The sequence below is a fragment of the Panthera pardus genome, unplaced genomic scaffold (genome assembly GCF_024362965.1).
Source record: "Panthera pardus isolate Hobbes unplaced genomic scaffold, ASM2436296v1 HiC_scaffold_1, whole genome shotgun sequence".
Taxonomy (NCBI): domain Eukaryota; kingdom Metazoa; phylum Chordata; class Mammalia; order Carnivora; family Felidae; genus Panthera; species Panthera pardus.
In genome coordinates, this window is record NW_026526654.1 from 59,708,446 (window position 1) to 59,729,772 (window position 21,327).

Consider the following 21,327-nt stretch of genomic DNA (forward strand, 5'->3'; position numbering starts at 1 on the left):
AATCAGGCACCCCTTTTGCACCACTTCATATTCTTTCTGCCTCAACTGCACTTGTTTCCCAAATGTAAGGGTTCTAATAAACTTTATAAAAGCACAAACTCACAGTGCCTCACATGATGCTCTCACCCTGTGCCTGCCATTCTCAGGCTTCTCTATTTATGATAATGACAGACTCTACTTGGCACTCATGATAGGAGTGGACATAGTACAATATCGAAGCTGGATTGTCCACCAATGCAGTGGCAATGAGGACTTAATTGCTGGTGGTCAGTGAGGTTGTGATAAGCTTTGACATGCAGTGACATCATAATTACTGTGCTTTTGCCTGAGGTTAATTACGATGGCTTGCAGGTGACAGAGGAAGCATCATGAAAGGTAACCGTGGTGATTAAATGATATGGAGACAGTGGCATTTATAAACTGTGCTCTATGCTTATGACTGCATTAGAATATGATGGTCAGGAAAGCCAACTACTAAGGTAAGATATTCTGTGAAAAAGGGCAATTTGGAAGGAGACACTTCCAAATTGCCTCATTTCTTGCAGGCACAGGCCAAACTGCTTAAAACTGAACCCATTATTTACAAAGCTACAAAGAGCCTCAAAAGAAACTTAATATATAGCCTTGAAAAACCTCCAATGTCTAAGTCAGGGCTCTAATGGAGGGGGAAAAAAGTAGATCCAGGAGATTTCGATCCTTCATATAGGACTGTTTGACTGGCTGAGCCCAAAACTCATGTGCTCTTTAAATCATCTGAACCTCTCAAGCCAGGAAGAACACTTCACCTTGAGTGACCTCTCTTCTCCCAAAGGCATGACCTCACTGGAGATTTTTTGTTCTGCTCAGATTCTACATTTCTACCCTTAGTGTTTCTGGTTTCATGACAAGGGTAAGGTCTTTGCAGAATCAGAGCTCTGAGAGAAAGAGCCCACATGTTGAAGGAATTTCAGGACCTAACCAAAATGTATCATCAGTAACCCTGTAAATATATTTGGGATTGGATCACGAAGCCGTTGCACCACGAGACAAAGAATTTAAGGCCTGATAGAAGTTTTATGAATGTGGGAGCATGTAAACAGGATTCAGAATCTAGAGGTCTGGCATGGAGACCTAAATTGGTCTTAATGTATTTTTGAATGGCTCTCTGAAACCTCGGAGGGGCAATGAACCATGGTGAACTGGGAGAGAGATCCAGATATTTTTGGCAAATTATAAGGTGTACAGGAAGTCTAAAAAATATAAGAATATTAGAATTGAGGGTGCCTGGCTGGCTCAGTTGGTAGAGCATGCAACTCTTGATCTCGGGGTCATGAGTTCAAGCTCCATGTTGGGCATAGAGCTTATGTTAAAAAATAAAGCATATCAGAATTGATTTTTTATGAAAGATCCCATTTGAATAGGCACCATATGAATACGTTCTCTTGTGAGGATTCAGAATATATCCCTGGAGAAATCCGGTATCGAGTATACTAATGGAGGGAATGGAGGAGCTGGCATTTTTGAGAAGCACAGTGGTAAATGACCTTGGTAACCTGGAGTTACCTATAGTAGAGGGTAGAAAGCAAAAACAAAAACACCTTAGCATCCCTATCACTTAACTATCAGAGACAAAGGATCCATGATTGCTATAATAGGCATTAAAGCCACAATGACAATCAGTGTCTACATCCACACAGATCTGCGGCAGTGGCTAATAGATCATGGTATTACTGGGGTCAAGATAGATGAAAGACCAAATAGTTGGTACTCAACTTGTCTAATAAAATACAACTGATAGCTGGTGAGTAGAGGTTGATGTCAGTTTCTATAATGGACAATTGAAGCCCCTCACTAGTTCATTGTCACAGAGTCCTTGAAGCAAAAAGCAGTAAATTCAGAAAGTGACGTGAGGCTTAGGGTAAGATCAGAGTAAGGTTTCGCTGGGTAAAGGAAAATGTCTGGATTATTTAATAACAGGAACAGATTCTGAGCTGACACTGAGAAATAATATAGGTTATGATTAATGCTTCTTGTATGGCTACTAAATAATAATGTGTTAGCAGAAATCTTCTTTAACAACAAAAACACTATTGAATTTAGTTATTTAGTCAACGGTGACAATTTGATTGGTACTATCAATATATGTCACGTCCTTTCAAATGAACAAAATACCAAGAAGCACTGGTATAAAGATTACAGAGTTTTGTCCAATATGGGATCTACTGAAAATGCTTTAGGCTCAAATACAGATAATTTTTTGAATTGAACATACTCAGCACTTTAAATTCATCTAGCTGGAACTTTAAGTATGATTTTATTTATGTTGAAATGAAATACTTGCTTCATTTCAGTACAGAGATTAATGTGTTTTCAGTTCAATTATTTTTCTATGTAGAAAGGATTTATACATATTATTTACCTACATAACACTGTTTAATATGTGATAGACTACCACCTAAATGCAATGCATATATGGTATTATACATACAGTGTTATAAATACAGATTAGACATTCTCATCACATTACCCATCTTTTAAAAGTCTCAGTATAACAAGATTTGCTCTAGAGCTACATCGAAAATTTCATGCAGATAGACTATGATAAGTGAGACAGCTACATTTCAAAAGAGATTCATAATGAAGTTATTAGAAAGATGGACAAGAGGATTTTAGGCACAAAAAGTCAACAACATATTTTATCTAGTATATAATATGTTTGTTAGATAGATGCTAGATATGAGCAGTGGAAGAAATGTTCTGAGGAAACTTCATCCCTTGACCTGAAAAATTACAGAGTCCCATGTCCTGGAAGGGGGAAGGGTAGAGTAGGCACTAAATTAGACATAAGCTGGAGGCAAGGATGGTTATAAATGGGTATCACCTTAGAATCCTGAGAGCACAACATCCTTGTGGCTTCCAAGACATGAGGGCTGACAGACCAAGAGCACAGTGGCAGAGTACACCGTCTCCTCTTTCACCTCTTGCCCCAGGGTAACCCCTAGACTCATTGTAATGGATTTGCATGGGGTTATTACCCACCCTCCATGGAGGAAGGTGGCAATGATGGTTCTGGTATAAACTTTGTAGAGCCAAAAACTCTCCCTCCCCACCTGTAGGAGGAGTGCCCCCAAATGATTGGAAGTAGCCTCCATTAGAGACCACTCTGTCTGTGACACAAGACCCTGCTCATATAAAAGGAAAGAACCCTCTGGGGCTGTCTGCTCTCCCACCTTGTGGGAAAAAATTTTTTTTAAATATTTTTATTTATTTTTGAGCGAGAGAGAGAGACAGAGCATGAGCAGGGGAGGGGCATAGAGAGAGGGAGACACAGAATCTGAAGCAGGCTCCAAGCTCTGAGTGGTCAGCACAGAGCCTGACACGGGGCTCAAACTTGTGGAACATGAGATCGTGACCTGAACTGAAGTCACACTTAGCTCACTGAGCCATGCAGGTGGCCCTGTACTGTCTTTAATAAAACTCTTTTAACTTTGGGAAGCAATCTCTAACTCCTTACTGTGTGAGTGCCAAGAGCGAAGGCACACCCTTGTTTACGTAATAATTTTATTTTTCCTTTGAAAATATCTCCTTCAGTAGCAATATTTTTACTTATTAAAAACAAACAAGTTTTAAATAGGTGTTTATGCAGCTTTAACTTAAGATTGTATAATTAATCATGTTGTTGAGAATATCAGAAATTTAAAAATAATAGTTTCTAGAAGTTACAAGTATCAATACATTCTTTAGCTCAGATGGAAGACATAAAGGCGTTTTTCCTCTTTGCTTAATTTAACTTATTTCTTAAAACACTTATTTTCCATTGAACAAGATATTTTACTTTGTTTATTATTTTAAAAACTCAAGTTCATCACTGCAAGCAGTAATAACATTTTGAGAAAGGAATTAACAATTTAACACTTTTAGCTCCTCTTACTACAAAGTAGTTTTTCCATAGAGATGTACATGCAACTTTGCCAACATAGTACATTCCTCAATTCCATAGGCTTTCCCTTGAATCTACTAGTTTCCTAAAATGGAACATGGGCAATGCTTTCGAAGACAAATAGTTCTTTTCCCAAATGGCTCCAAGATGAATTTTGTGAATTAATCATTCAGTAAACAAATATTTACTCACCATCTTCTAAGTATTAGAAAAGCAACTTAGAGTGTAACAGACCAAACTGCTGATTTCAAGAAGTTCATATGTCTTTTAAATAATCTATTAAGACACAGTACTGGGGCTCCTGGGTGGATCAGTCTGTGGAGCGTATGACTTCGGGCTCAGATCATGATCTCACGGTTCAGTTCGTGAGTTTGAGCCCCATCTTGGACTCTGTGCTGACAGCTCAGAGCCTGGAGCCTGCTTTGGATTCTGTGTCTCCCTGCTCTCTCTGACCCTTCCCTGCTTGCACTCTCTCTCTCTCTCAAAAATAAATAAACACTAAAAAAATTTTTAAAGACATAGTGCTAAGTACAGATATATGCTAATAAAAGATAAAATGTAATGTGAGAGAGGGTGACTTGAGTAGCTGCTCTAAAAAGAACAATTACAAATGTCCTGAAAGGTGAGACCACTCCATGTGTTTAAGCACAGAAAAGCCAGGGTGTAGTACAGTGAATGAGAGGCCGGGAGAGAGGTGAGAGAGATACTCTTCACCAATAACACTTTGGGTTTTATTTTAAGTATGATGAAGATCGGCTGGAGAGTTTTAAATTGAAGGGTGGCATGATAAATTCAATCTACAGAAAGAGCAGAGGGACTAGAAGAGGGGAAATAAGAGTCATTAGCTCTCTTTGCATTTCATTAAGCCTTAAATGCTAGTTAGTTATCCAACTGTCTTAGTCTGTTCAGGCTGCTACACCAAAATAACAACAGGGTAGCTTATCAATAGCATAAATTTATGTCCCACAGTTTTGGAAGTTGAAAGTCTAAGCTCAGAGCACCAGTATTGCCTGGTGAGGGGTCCCTTCCAGGTTACAGACTTTTCCTTGTGTTCTCACGTAGTAGAAGGGGCAAGGGACTTTCCTTGGGCCTTTTAAATAAGGATACTAATCCCATTTCCTTAAGATCTAATCAACTCCCAAAGGCTCCAGCTCCTGATATCCTCACTGTGGGCATTAGTTGTTGTTTTGTTTTGTTTTTTAAATTCATTTATTTATTTTGAGAGAGAGAGAGCAGGGAGGGGTGTAGGGAGGGAGACAGAGAATCCCAAGCAGGCTCCACATTGTTAGCACAGAGCCTGACTGCTGGGCTTGATCTCATGAACCGTGAGATCATGACCTGAGCTGAAACCAAGAGTCGGACTTTTAACCCACCAAGCCACTGTGGCGCCCCTTGGACATTAGGTTTTAACATATAAATTTTGGGAGGACACAAACATTCAGACCATTGCATACTAGAAATGTTCAAATGGTAGGACTAACCTATGGAGAATAATATAACTGATTAGTAAAAATGGAGCAAAAGGTCATGATTAATTAGGAGTAGTGGTAAGTGCTCCTGAACCAATTGCATTTTGCTCAGAAAATATTATCAGTGAAGCTTTGACCTGAAAGTCCCATAAGACTCTCTGAACACTTTACTTAGTTCTAACTGTGGAGAACAAAGAGCCTCAAGGCATTTCATATTTGTGCTTTGCTTGTGAATGAAAATTATACTCACCTCTAAGTGTATTGAATGCCCAACAGAACTTCCCCAAAGATGTGGAACATAATGTAAGTGGTGAAGCCAGATAATAAGGTTGTGAACCAGATTCTTTACAAACCAAGGCTCCAAGAAATTGAATAACTCTCTTTGGTCCTAGGGAAATGCTGATACATTATGAGAGGAGTCTGAAGGATATTTAATGTACTTACTCTTGTTATAGAAATCCTTGACAAATTTTGAAAGCCAGTATTTTTTGAAAATTGTATAGACGAATAAAAGATTGGTAAAAATATTATACAGATTTATATTTGAAATGAAAAATCAGAAGCCATAGTTGCATATTTCTAAAATATGGATAATGACAGCAGTATTTTAAATCAAGTAACAGAAAACAACAAATATACCCTGGTCCCCCCACCCCATCAAATATTTATAGAAATTAATCATAGAAATGTAGATTTGATATGTTTTGATCATCCCTAGAATTTATCATGTAATTAAATTGATTTCAACATATTTAATTCATGCAATATCGTATATATGAAGGAAATTTAAAAAAAGATATGCTTTCTTAATTGATGGCATTAAGCTGAAGGATATTTTGAACTCTAAAATGGTAAGCAGTTCCAAATCAGAGCACTCTATAGTAAAAATGTGCTGTTGATGCCCATTTGTATGCCTGTTTTGTTGGCTTCATAAGGTGTTTCTCTTGAATTTACAATTGCCAACTTACTTATTTATAACTTTTCCATGCCTTTTAAAGCAATGTGCTACCCCACGAGGTTTGCTGTTTTTAAGCGCAGGTAGATTAAATGTTAAATTAGTCCATCACTAACTATAAAAGAGAATCATACTCACAGTACACGATGTCTTAAGGTCAAAAGCCAGGCACTATGAGACATTTTCAGAAAGATGAGAAACTTTTTCTGTTTATGTTAAAGCTCTTGGGTATCATTTCATGTATTCTACAGGTTTCAATAAAGATGGTGTGTGAGTTACCTGTATGGGTTACCTGTGTGAGTTACTGAAGTAAACATTTTTTTTTTTTTTTATGATTTGATACAAAGATCTTTCTTACGGTTTATCTGTAGTTCTATGTTTACCATTCTTATGCCATTGTGAGTCTATATATCCTTTATTTCATCGCTCCCTTGGTGCTGCAGCTTATTTTTCAAGTTAAATAAAAACACTAGCAAAGAAACAAAGAAAGTGCTGTAATCTTCTGACCCTCATGCTGACAGTTCCATATATTTTGAAGTAAATAAAGATATGGAATCAGGATTATGAAACAAGCATGCACTTCAGAGAGATGTTTCATAAATTTATTGCTTGACTGTGTAGCACAACTGTCATAGTTTTTGATGGACAAGGACATATATCTGGAAAATGAAACAAAGATAGTGGCTCACTGTAATTCAAAGATAATAACTACCAGAAGATACAATTGTTCAGCAAATGTGAGATTATTGGTTTCCTAGGGATTTATTAATTTGATGTATTTTAATCCGTGCCTGCTGTAAAAGAAGAATATTGTCACTCAGATGATGGGGTCTCACTCATTTTGTAAATCGTTCTGATCATCTTTTTCATTTATATCTAGAATTCATCTGCAGTCGGAAAAGGCCTCTGCCACACAGCAGTCAGTCACCTACAATGAATGTAAGAGCCCACGTCCAGGCTTCAAATGTCACCACATTGCCATCTTACTGTGAATGACTGAAATTTACTTCCCGTTGTTAGTGGTGCTGAAAATTGCCATGGGTTTCTACAGTGTATAATGTATTGTCTAAACCGAAAACATTTCCCAGATTGAATTGACCTTTTAGAAAACAGCACTTTCATCCTCAAAATGCAGGACTGTTGCAATATTTTATTTAAAAAGGTTATTTAGTTATAAAACTTGGAGAAAGGGTAAGGAATTAGAACTGAGTCTATCTCTCCATATAATGTATTGCTGTGAAAAACCACAAAATAAAGACCACTGATTGCTGACCCACCCAAATGCTACTGAGAATAGTGCACTGGGAAAACCACATATTTCCTGTACCAAGAGAAAAAAGCAATATAAGGAGTGAATGCCTTTTTTATTCTGTACTTTTAATTAGTTCGTCATTTTGTTATCAAAGGGGGAGTGGAACACTGTCAAGCCTGTTGGACTACTCTAAACAGAACACAAGTCTTAGAAAACTTATCCACAAAGCAGGGTACTTCCTCATGGTCCTAACGTGAGAGAGAGGGAGAGACAGAGAGACAGAGAGGCAGAGAGAGACAGAGAGAGAGAGAGAAGGCATAATAAAAAACACATAGGAAGAACTATTAAGAATGTGTCAAAAACAATTATTTCACTAGATGGACAAATAAGAAGTTTGGCTAACCCAAGTAATTTAAATGAATCCAATTGTATGTGGTTTCCAAAAGAATTTTTAAAACATTTTAAATGCACTGAATATTTTAATATTGTTTAACTTGTTTTAACAAGTTAAACTGTTATTAAATGCCTTTGAATATTCAGAGGATACTTGAGAACTTCTTAGTACTTTAGTACATTTTAATAAACTTTTGATATTTTATAAACATTTTATAAACATAATGTACTTAGTACATTTTTATAAACATAACTGATATTGATCATCATAGTGCTAAAATTCCATTGTATTTCATTAGAGTTTCGATTTCAATCTTTTCAAAAGAATAAAAACACTCCCCTGCCTCATTCTTTGGATTGCATTTTGTTTGATCCTGTGCCCTACAGTGTCATGAATGCATTTGCATGACTATTAGGACTCTGGCTGTTATCTCTTTAGAGGCAAGAGTACACAATACCAATGCAAAATTGGTTATAATGCATATTGCTGATGTTTTTTGGAGGTCATATTACAATATCTTTTTTTTTAAGTTTACTTGTTTATTTTTGGGGGAGGGGGAGGGGCAAAGAGAAGGAGAAAATCCCAACCAGGCCCTGCACTGTCAGCATGGAGCCCGATCCGGGCCTCAAACTCAGAACCGTGAGATCATGACCTGAACCAAAATCAAGAGTGGGAGGCTTAACCGACTGAGCCACCCGGGGGGCCCCTGGAAGTCATATTACAATATCTATCTAAATTCAATTGGATATATCATTTGAGATAGGCCTTCCACTTACCGAGATTTATTCTACGGAAGTATTCACGTGCAAAAAAGATTTGTGTACTAATAAGTTTATTGTAGCACCATATGATTTTAATGGTACCTTCGTGCTATTTAATACTGTGGAGCCATTACAAAATAATCAGGTAGATTTATGGATGTTTACATAAAATATTTCTAAGATATAGCCTAAAAATATGTATTAAGATCTATTTTACATCCATTCCATGGAATACCACTCAGCAATAAGGAGGAATGAACTATTGATGTACACCACAACGTGGAGGAATCTTAAAATAAGTAGCTGAGTGAAAGAAGCCAGGCACAAAAAGAGCGTATACAGCATGATTCATTTGTAGAAATGTACGGAAATGTTAATCATTAACATTTATAATGAAAGAAAGTAGAGCAGCAGTTCTGTAGGGTAGTGGGTTGAGGGACTGTAAAGGTTACAAGAAAACTTTTGAGGCTGCTAGAGATGTTCATTTTCCTGATTGTGGTGTGCATATAGGTTAAGACTGAGCAAATCGTACTCTCTAAATGTGTTTGATCTATTGTACTTCAATTAAACCTCAGTAAGACTGAAAGCACAATCACATTAAGAAACCTAACACTTTAGGATGTTTAGCTGTAGATGCTTTCCCAGCTCCATTCCAGGAGAGGAGTCTTTGTCACTAAGGAAGCATATACGAAGGAATCTATTGGGTTTGGAAAATCGTATCATGAACCTTATGCATCCTTTAGTTAACTAGAAACTATAAATGATGGTTCAAAGCTTGATCTTGCCTGATAAAATGCATATAGTCAGATCTTGGTGGTAGGAGAGTTACTTATTTAGATCTATGGCTTACTCAGCCGCACAAGATAGGTTATCCTACATTGCTGTAGGAGAGCATGAACATGAATGGGATCTTACTTGGGAAAGCAAGCCCTTAGCTGGAATACATGGTGTCAATAGTCCTTTTATCAAATGGGGCGGATGTGGTTAGATTATAAAATAGCTTCATAAGTCCCATCAAAGAAATATTTGAATTTGATTATTGTTTGATGAGGCCCCTGAGTTCCCTAGATGTATTTACTAACTATAGGTCCTGTCTTTCTAATACTATCAAACTGTTCTGTGGCTTTCAAACTTTTTTTTTTAAAGCAATAGACCCTTTAATCAAGTGAAATCTCATTCAAAAGATTCACCTCAACCACTGCCTCTGCAATAGATAAATGCAGAATCTTATGACCATATGTTTATTTTTAAGGTTATATTTTTAATCCTTATAATGAATAATACAACTAGAGAATAATGGCCACATAGGGCCACACAGGGTTCACGGACTATTGTTGCTGATATATCAGTCATTTCTATATCTTGTTTGAATTGCAGTTTTGAGAAAGCTGATTCATAGAGATAAGTAGTTTCCAATGGTATTTTTTTTATCAGCACTCATTGAAAACTGAATATATTTTTCAATTAAACTGGTCTAGATGCTTGAGAAAATAGTAACACATGCTTGCTTCTAAGTAATTAAATCACTAATACCGAACAACTGATTTCATTATTTAGCAGAAAAGTCAGACAAAAAGCACCAAAAATTTACAATCATTGTTAAAATTATCCAATATGAGTGACACAATTCAATGGGCTGTACTTTTACGTGTTATTGCACAACTTTTACTCCATGGTAAGCACACGTAAAGCAGACACAGCTGAGCCTTGCTTAACATTTAACAGTGGTGCATGCATGTTGTAACTGTATTTTTACTTATATAATATTATGAGTTTATTCAAAAAAACCTATTGAAATTGAGAAAGAAAAAAAAAGTTGGATCAGAACAGAGTGACAAACTCAATAACCAGCGAAGCAACAAGAAGTTCAAATACACTAATCCAGATGATAGAAAAGCTGTGGTAGACAGAATTCTAAGATAACCTCCAATAATCCATGCCCTTGTATAATCTCCTTTCCTGAGTATAGATAGAAACTTTCAATTACTTTTAACCAATAGAATATAGCAAAGATAATGGGCTATCAGTGTCACGCTTATGATACATCAAATTGAAAAGGTTATAGGATATGAGTGGATATCTTTGTGGATATGAGTAATGTCTGACTAATTGACTTTAAGGCAATCAAAAAATTATCCTTGGTGGGCCTGACCCAATCAGGTGAAGAGATCAGAATGCAGACTCTCCTGACAGTTTTGAAGAAAAAAAGCCATCATAAGATATCCATCAGCAAGGACTAAGTTCTGCTAAACAGCACATGAGCTTGGAAGATGATCTTGAGTGTCACATGAAACCCTAGCCCCATCAGCACCTTGAATTCTAACAAGACCAGAGGGCCATTTGAGCCTCGCCCAGACTCCTGATCTACAGATGTTGTGTGATGATACGATAGGTTTAAGCTACGAAACATGTAGTAATTTGTTATCCATCCAGCAATAGAAAAAATATGTATGTAGACACTGAAATATAGATATTCATATAGATATCAAATATGGGCTTATGCCAAAAAAACATTTCCTTTTTGGAAAAAGAATAATAGTACATGTTTATGTATATATCCATATAAATCTAATGGTCCTCCAACATATTGCTAGAAGAATAAAAATTCTTATAAATTTATAGGATGAGAGATTACATTATTAGATTACTAAAATGACCAGAATAACCTCCTTTGGAGGATGATTGACAAAGCCAGTTGTGTGATATTTAATTTGCATTATAATCAGTGCTTTTTTGCAGAGTTTCAATGAAACTTATAGATCATTCTGTGTATGTATTCTCATAAATTCTCTTTTTCCCATTCTCACCCTCCCTGAAACATATACACACACATATGCATGCACACACACATACACGTGCACACACACACACATTAATTAAATCTTCAGAGGAAAGTGTGAGATAGATGATGATGATGATGATGATGATGATGATTCGCTCCAATTTTTTTTTTTTTCAGTCACAGAGTTGAATCACTGACATTTAGGCAACTGCCTGAGATCACAGAACATGGAATAGCTGGTATTTAAAGCCAATCAAATACCATATGATCTCACTATATGTGGAATTCAAGAAACAAAACAAACCAGCAAAGGGGAAAAAGAAAGAGAGAGAGAGAGAGAGAGAGAGAGAGAGAGGCAAACCAAGAAGCTGACTCTAAACTATAGAGAACACACTGATGGTTACCAGAGGGGAGGGTCCGGAGGTGGGGGGGGGGGAGCGGGATAGGTGACGGGGATTAGGGAGTGCACTTGCTGAGGGAGCACCAAATGTCTTATGGAAGTGTTGAATCACTATATTGTACACGTGAAACTAACATCACACTGTTAACTAACTGGAGTTTAAATAAACAGTAAAATAATAATAATAATAATAATAATAATAATAATAAAGCCAAACATTCTGCCTTCAAAGTAAAATAAATCTTTATGATTCATACTATTTTTACCTTCTGAATAAACATTTAAAATGTTGAAGAATTTGAAAGTTAATTGTGTTCTAACACATTTAATAAAGTGGATGATGGTGAGTACAATTGTTTTAGTCTAAACTTACATTGTAAACTCTAAAGAGTCTGATTTTCTTGACTCCCTTTTAAATTCATACTAACTACAAATGATAATTGATATTCTGGCCCAGTGTTGTCTCTCTAGGTTTACACTTGGCAAACACAGAATTGAAGACTTGACTGCAAGAAAAAAGAGCAGAGAATAGATCCCTTGTTGGCCTAACACTTGATCTATACTTAATTTTATACTTAAATTTGCTATGCCCCTCAAAAAAAACATACTGCCCAAAGCACCCCTCATCGTAAAAGCTTTTCAATAGAATTTAGTGGTCCCTAAAAGTCAGCAAATGAAAGCATTAAGACCACCCATGCTTCTCCAATAACATGCTCTTCTTTTAGCCTTTTCCCTATATTGAGGTTGTTTGAAATTGAACCACATAAAACACCAAATGTCATCGTGGTGGATACAGAAAGAGAGAGAGAGAAATTAAAATGATCTATTATAAGATCATTTAAAAGCTCTTGTATGGCAAGGGACAGAATATCACTGTCCCTTGACATACAAGATGTGAGAGAGAGGAGTAAGAGAGTTACATTTCCAATTATCTCATTCTATTCTATTCCAGTACTCAAATCCTAACCCTGTCCTTATTTCTGGATACAAGTGAAGGAATTTCTGCATACAATTTTCACAGAGGACATGATAGGTTTTTGAAAAGATTCCATGATATGATAGGTTTGGAAGTCTTTTTTCCTAAATAATTATTTCCTAAATAAATGAAATCACATGGTGGGAAATAATCATATCCAAAACACTTTAGAAATCAAAAGGCACATCAGAGAACACGATTAATTAACTCTTTCAAGCCATTGGTTACCCTGTCACTGTTGAAGTGTTCCAAACAGCATAATCATCTACTCATGTTTCCTTTAGGGACTTGAAAATCAGAGAAGCATTAGTAAAATTGAAAGGAAAACAAATTGATAATGATGAAGTACAGCACAAAAAAAAAATGATGAAATGTTAAAAACTAGAGGGCAGTTTCTGTTTTATTCCATACACACAAAAAGGAATTTAAAGTGAAAATTCTAAGTGTTTGGAATCACACTTGACATCCCGTTTACTTCACAAGATGTTATTGTATGTTATATTGTTCAAGACTGCTTATATGCAAAAATCTTTTAAGTACATCTTTGTTAGGCACACTGTTTTGGGTGTTGATGCTTTTATGAGTGTAGGTGTTATCTCTCAACAATTTTAAAGCTTTCTAAGGGCAGGGAAAATGGTCTCTGTATCTGTGGTTATCCCAGTACCCTGTACAGGGCTTTGCATACAGAGAAGCTTAATCATTAAGTATGTACCTGTTATTGGCTGGCTTACGTTTATCTTCTATATCCACTTGATCTTCCATAGGCACAACATCTGATAACTGGCCTAGCACCTTTATGTTTCAGGAAATTTCAATGCTTAGTATACAGTTCCATCAACTCATAAAAAAGCATTCACATTAAACCAGAACGAGGTATGAACACTTGAATCCTTCCAGTCTGCATTCTCGTGCTTCTGGAGAAATGCTTCTAATCTAAGCTTCTCCAGCAGAGCCCAGGACTCATGTCCAACACCAGCAATATACCCTCTTCCAGACTGTCATGCTCTGCAGTTACCATTAATTTATTTCAAGGCCACACAATCGTTACTGCTGCAGACAACAAGGTGCCCATCTTACCGGATAAAAAAAACCTTCTAACTTAGTGTAAAGAGTGTGTTTATATTACTGACAAAAAATAATTTCCATTAATGCATCATTTTAACTTGTTTTAATATTTTTATTTCAAAATTACAGAAATTATTTAAAAAGGAATACACACTATCGAATAATTGCAAAGTTAGAAAAATTTTCATAAAGACCACTACCTTTTTCTACTTTATTTCAGTCTCCTTTTAAATTAGGAGTACGCTAAATCTTAAAGAGAGAAGTGCAGGATGAATATCATTCTGCCTTTCTAGAATCAGATGTAAATCTCTAAACCATAATATTAAGAAGAAAGCTATTTTATAAAAAGTTTCAGTGGGGCATACCAAAGTAACATTTAGTTTTCTAAAATTACAAGGATAAATGGGACAAATTTGCATTTCATACAAGAGACACGAAAAAGCAGGGCATTCTGTTGTCTTTTATTCTTCCCACTTTACCCTGAGATATGCCGGCACTTTATTTATGTATTTATTTAATATTTTTTAAAGCTGAAAGACAGCAGTATGAATAAATTTTAAAAAAATACAGCAGCCAATGAATTTTATTATAAGGAAGAATTATTTCTGTTTTCTAGAGCTTTTTAAAAAGGTTAGTTAATATTTACAAAGCAAGAGTTTAATGAATTATAAATAACTGGAGAACAGCAATTTAAGTGAAAAAGACCACCAGTTTAGGAGGAACAAGTTCAAGATGAAGCCTCATTCTAGATCAGATAAATAAGCCCAAAGGTTAAGTATTCAAAAAGATTGTTGCCTTCATTCCCTTAGAAAATATTTTAATACTCCTATTATTTTCTAAGTCCCAGCCAATCTCTTTTCTAGTATAACATGAATAAAATTTTTCCTTGCTAATTTTACTTCCATTAAATTAAATGCATTCTATCCTTCCTTTCTGCTTCAAAGAATCATTGACACCTCTATTAGATGATAAAAGAACTAAGTTGTGCTACTCAAATTTTCACCAACTCTTATTTCTCTCTTATTGGAATTGTAAAAACTCAAATGTTTCTAAAGGAGAAAAAAATACAGTACTTATAATATTTTGGCAGATCAACATTACTAGGATCTATTATTATAATTTTACCACTTGGACCATACCTTGTATCATCCTCACTGCTTTATACAGCTCTGAATAAATGTTCTTATCTCATCTGTGCTCTTCTACCTGTGACCTAGATGGAACTCTCAAATCCCTTATTCTTTCCTAAATTTACATCTGCCTCCTATCCTAATTTTTGACTCTCTCTAGGATGTGGGAAACCTGACAGTGAATCATTTAGTGTCCCTTCAGGGGAATCTCAGACAAGTCTTAAGGAGTCAGGTGGAGATGTACTGCAATAGAGGAGCAAATAATAATATTTAATAATGTACGACTGGGATAGTAAGATAATATTTGAACATAAAGTGACTGGGGGGGCAGTCTATCTAAACCATGAATTAACATTTTCCATATCCTCTTCCTGTGTTTATTTTCAGGTTGGCAGAAGCTTCATTATGGAATTGTAGGGTTTTTTTTCTTATTGTTTGATGTAATGTTTTATGAAAACATTACTTTGTAATCAGACTCACAGCTGCATACTATTAATTTATGTAACAAGTAAACATAAGACTATCAAAGCCAAAAATAAATTTATGTATCATATTTAATTGATTTCTTCTGAAACTTACCTATAGCCCTTTAAATTAATAATCCAGATATTAGACCTTCATATCATATTCTAAGACTGAATCAAATGAAGATTTCATTTCACCTCTTTCTCTTACTTCAACATACTCTCTACAAGCCTGTTTCCCAACCTGTGGAATAAGCAAGATAAGATGACAGTTCCCTCTGGAGTGTATCAACACACGCCAGAGCAATAAAAACTCTGATAGCAAAGATTAAGGTTTCTGACCCCAATTGTGGCATCTTAGCTTTTTAGAGAGCCACTAGAGAATGGCTTTGAACCTGCCCTCACTATCTCGCTCTCTCTCCTCGGTGCACACGGCGTTCCACAAACATTTTGAAACTACAAAATCTCTCTTTCAGAATGGAGCTCTAGGGATGATTTAAATCTTTTGACCCACTGGCAAATTTCTCCATCCTGGAGGATTAATTGACCGTTCAATCGATAAAGTTTTGAAGACTTGAGGGAAAGTAACAGATGTCCATATGGAGCACATAGAGAGCATATTAAAGGGAAAAATGTAGGTTCTTATTTAAAAGAGGTTACAATTGAATCATGGAAATAAATGATACATACAATCAGAATAGATATGATCATATTAAGAATTAACCGACTGTTAACATATTCATCAATTTCCTGTTGAATTTAAGATACTACGTTAGGTACAAAGGTGGATTAGGCAGAGAGCCTTCTTCCATGGATCTTTGCATTAGAAATAGGATATGGATAATCATGTACAGCATAGAATATAGTCAATGCTAAGTGGCAAAAAAAAGGTATGAGAGGCACATAGCCAGCTCAGTCAGTAGAGCATGCAACTCTTGATCTCAGGGTCATGAGTTCAATGCCCATGTAGGGTACTTAGTTAAAAAAAAAAGTAAGAATTGGTATCATGGAAGATCACAAGAAAAAACAATTATTTTCACAAAGAAAAATCAAGCAAGGCTTCCTAGAGAGAGTAGAATTTGAACAAGATTTGAAGAACTGAAAGAACTTAACTATGGGATATGGATAAAGAAAAGTCCACTCACAAAGAGAAAACCAAAATGTGGTAGGAATAAAAAGGGCTTGAATGGCAAGAGTTTTATCTTAATTCTGCAGAACAGGATTTCCAAAACCGTTGTATAGAAGAACAATCAATGTCCGTTGACATGAAAATGGATATTCCCTCACAAATAAATAGAGGATTCTCTAGAAGAATTACATTGTGAAAGATCAAATACTCTGTAGATCAAGAGATCAACAGGGCTAGGGAACATGGAGCAAAACGTATTATGATGACCACTACGACCACTGCCACCACCACCATGGTTGTCCCTCCTAAGCAGAAGCTGAATCCAGTGGGCTGTGAGGGTGAGACACTGCTGGGTTACAAGTAAGAAAGAAGCCTGAGTGATGCTGTATCTTGGAAAGGTAACCAGCAGCATTTCATATAAAAACCAGAGTAGATTGGGTGATTTTTTTTTTCTAAAATAGAGGCTGCATCGTGTCATTTTTCTGATTACTACTTTGCAGTGGCTTCTCAACTCAGAGTAGACCAAAATCCTTATTCTGACCTTTAAGGGTCTAGGTCTAATCTATACTATCTACTGATCTTTGTCACCTGTTCTCTTTTTCACTGTCTCTCTTTCTCTCAAAAATTCTGCTCCACCCACACTACTCTTTTAACACAGAGAGCACACTTATACTCTGCCCTGCTATTCCTGTTCCAAGCAACACCATCTCTCAGATTTATGCATGTCTCACTCCCTCATTTCCCTCAAGTGTCTGCTCTAATTCCCTTTAACTTTATTATAAATAACCACTCCATGGTAACTTTCATTCAACTTTCAATCCTCCTACCCTGCTCAATTTGTATTTACCACTTTTACCACCCTAGACTATATACTATACATCCATGTACTCTACATTTGTTTATGTATTTGCTGTGTTTCCTCCACTAGACTGGCTGTCCCAAGAAAAAAGAGACAGAGCAGCTTATGCATTCCCAGTACCTAGACTAGTGCCAGGCATGTAGTAGTTACTCAATAAATAGGTATAGAAAGAAGCAAATGGAGAGAAAACTAGAGGTGTGGAGACTGGTTAGAAAGTGTTTTGTAATAGTGAATGTGAAAGACAGTAAGGGCTAAAACTTGGGAACAGAGTAGACAGGAGAAATTAACATTTAACTCCAGTTATTTCAGGCATGGATCATAGTGGAAAGGGATGGGCTGTGAAGGCAGGTGGTTTTTGGTTCACATCCTAGACTCCCAACTTAGTAGTTGTGTGGCCATATGCAAAATGCTTCATCTCTCTGCACCTCAATGTTCTCCCCAATGGAAAAGGGAAAATGCCCCCTTTTCAAATTGCTATAAGTTATACAGATATTGAATGTTTAAAGTATGGCCTTGGTGATAGCAGTGAGATCTTCCAGTGCCAAATATTTCAACTTATTTTAAAAATAGGATTAGACGGTTTATCTGTATGGAGTCTCCACATGGAGATTTTTTTAATACTATTTTTAAATTAAAAAAAAATTTTTAAGTTTATTTAATTTTGAGAGAGAGACAGAGAGAGAGAAAGAGAAAGAGAGAGAAAGAGAGAGAGGAGGGCAGAGAGAGAGGGAAAGAGAGAATCCCAAGCAGGCTCCACACTATCAGCACAGAGCCTGATGTGGGGCTTGAACTCACAAACCGTGAGACCATGACCTGAGTGGAAATCAAGAATTGGATGCTTAACCGACTGAGCCACCCAGATGCCCCTCCACAGGGAGATTTTAAGTTGTGCAAAATAATGCATACCCTTTATAACTTTTCTACTGTACAATATTCTTAGTATGGCCCTGTTGCCATTTTTCACAGGATACTGAAAATAATGTAATAATAAAAACTCCCATTTCTTGGGGCGCTTGGGTGGCTCAGTTAGTTAAGCATCCAACTTCAGCTCAGATCATGATCTCACAGTTCTTGAGTTTAAGCCCCACATCAGGCTCTCTGCTGTCAGCAAAGAGCCCACTTTGGATCCTCTGTCCCCCTCTCTCTCTGCCCCTCCCCTGTTTGTATTCTCTCTCTCTCTCCAAAATAAACATTAAAAAAACTCCTCTTATTTCTTGAATATGCATGATCTGATTTTAATACTGACCAAACATTATGAAGTATATTTATATCTAATATGTTTACTATATTAAAAAGCAGGCTCAGAGTGACAAAGTAATTTGTCCATGGTCACACAGCATATAAACGAAAGAAGTGAAATTCCAATTAAAAACTTTTTGGAAAACAAATTCATCTCATGCTGTTCATGCTATTTTTATATACCTACTATGCCACTTTATAGTTCCCAAATTGATAGCATTTCCCCCGAGTGAGGTCTATCTCTGTCTTATAATAAGTTCTCAAAACTACAGCTTTCCCTTTGCTTACCACATTTTATACCACATACCTAAAATGGTTATTCATGTTGCCTCTTTCTTTGCAGACTTCTAATGACTGCCTACTACACTTTGATCCAAAAATAAATGTTAGATTATGACCTTTGAGTGTTTACTCCAAATTGTCATTTCTCCTTCTTATTTACCATCTAAGTTTATGACCCTTGACGCACAGCTCTCCAAACGTTTCTGCAGCTCAGAATCAGTGGCTCTCAAAATGCAGAAGGGCTTAAGTAAAGAAGCATAAATTAACATAACTGGAAGATTTTTTAACTCAAATTTCCAACCTATTTCTTCACAGACATTCCCAGGCCTCGGGCTTCAAGCATGAGTATTTTGGAAACCTCTCCAGCGACTTGGATATACTCCTCACTGCACACCTCATGGCTAGAAGGGACCATCTGGGAGAGGAAGGTTTTTTAGTTTTCTCCTCGGTATCATCTGTGCCTAGCATGATACCCATGTGGTGGTAGCATGAAAGCAAATGATGTCCTCTTTCGCTTGGCAAGAGAGAAACAGAAGAGAGAGAAAGGAAACAAAGCTCTCACCTGTAAGACAGGAAGACTCATTAATGGATGAATTAGAACTAGACTTGAGTCTAAAAGAAAATTTTATGTGCATATACAACTTCAGAAGGGGGGATAGTTTTCTAGGAAATAGCACGCGCAAAATACATACAGATTGAGATAACTATTCCATAAAGAATAGGGAAGAAATTCGTGTGATGGAAAAGTTAACAACACATGTACATTTTATTAATTTAAATAGGCATGTTGGTACCAAGTATAGCTTTTCTGCCATTCCTTTTTCTAGTTCAGATGTATCATCATGAGATTTGAAGCTGGATGATTCTACATTCTAAATGTTTACAAGCTAAAACACTTTAAAGAAATTCACACTTTTCATGCTACAGTGTATTGATTTCTATCTCAATGAAAGGTAAAACTAACTATTTACTAACTACCTTCTTGCACAAAGCTGATCTTTCTTGTCTTTAGATGATTCTGTATGTTTTGTCTGTCTGAATTGGCTCCCACTCACCTGGTCTCTTACTACAGAATTCAGCAAAGGCTTTACCTCCTCAGTAATTTGCCCCTGATCACTGTACCTTGGGTTAAAAGTCTCTTATACTCTAATAGCATCACATTATTTACCCCCATTACACTAAATTATATATTGTATTGCAATTATATATTGTAAAGCAATTGCCAGTTCACTTATGTGCCTCAGCCATTAAGCAATACTCTACTTGAGCTTAAGACATTGGTTTTATTAAATTTGAATCACTCATTTTACTACTCAATGCATAGTACTTTCAATTGCAGGCACCAATTTTGAGGAGAGCTCAGTATCCGTAGTTTAAAAATCAAACCTAAAATCTTGTTGCCATGGGTTAAAGATAATGGGAATCTTGCTGAAGGAAAATTGTGGGAAATTAGTCCCACTCTGTTAAATAGAGATGTGAGAGAGACATCTCTCTGATGTAGCCATCTGCTTTGATAAAGGAGTTGAGAACATTCTTGAATATATTTTTTAGAGATATAAGAAATAGAATATACAAACAAAATTTTAACGTTCATTCTCAATTTCTATTTAGATATATTTTAATGTTAGCTTTTTTTTCAAGGAGCTAAATGTTTTTTTTCTTTTCTTATCATAAAACATACATATTCATCTAAATTTATTCAATGTTTATTAAGAAGATATTATGCAGATCGATTGTGAGAGCGCTCATCTTCAGATGAACAATTCTTCCATGTTACAAGAGGATCCAGAAACTCATGAAACAAATTTATACAAATTATTTGAGATAAAATTTGTCTCAAAAAGAAAATACATTTTTTTCACTTAGTTTAAGAAACAAAACAAGATCAATGAGCCACACGGATACATCATCCTGAGTGTCTCTGAAGGGTGATATGCAAGTTACACACAATGCATTGCTGTCTTTAGGCTTAGTGTTTATTTCTTGACATTTTTCTTTCTGAACAGTTTTAGTTCCCTATTTAATAATACTATTGGAGCCTGTTACAGCATATGGATGTTGAATTAAGTTTGTCTTATTATGGCATCTAATTTGATACAGAGACTTTAAATAAACTTTTATTTATTTTATCAGAGAAAAAGAGGTATAATAGGGAGCCTCCCCAGCCACCAAGCCCACCTCCAAGGAAATACTGCGGATTAGTACTCACTTGGTTAAAGTCAATTACAGGGGCAGCAGTTTATATGCAGGA

At 36.1% G+C, this 21,327-nt stretch overlaps 1 long non-coding RNA gene across 1 annotated transcript; it reads left to right on the plus strand.

Annotated features, from left to right (window-relative positions):
• Window positions 1-377: 377 nt before the first annotated feature.
• Window positions 378-20,388, plus strand: LOC109265856 (uncharacterized). Its single transcript, XR_002079382.2, has 3 exons — window positions 378-479; window positions 7,224-7,282; window positions 19,392-20,388. It is a non-coding gene; the product is annotated as an uncharacterized LOC109265856 (long non-coding RNA).
• The last annotated feature ends 939 nt before the right edge of the window (window positions 20,389-21,327 follow it).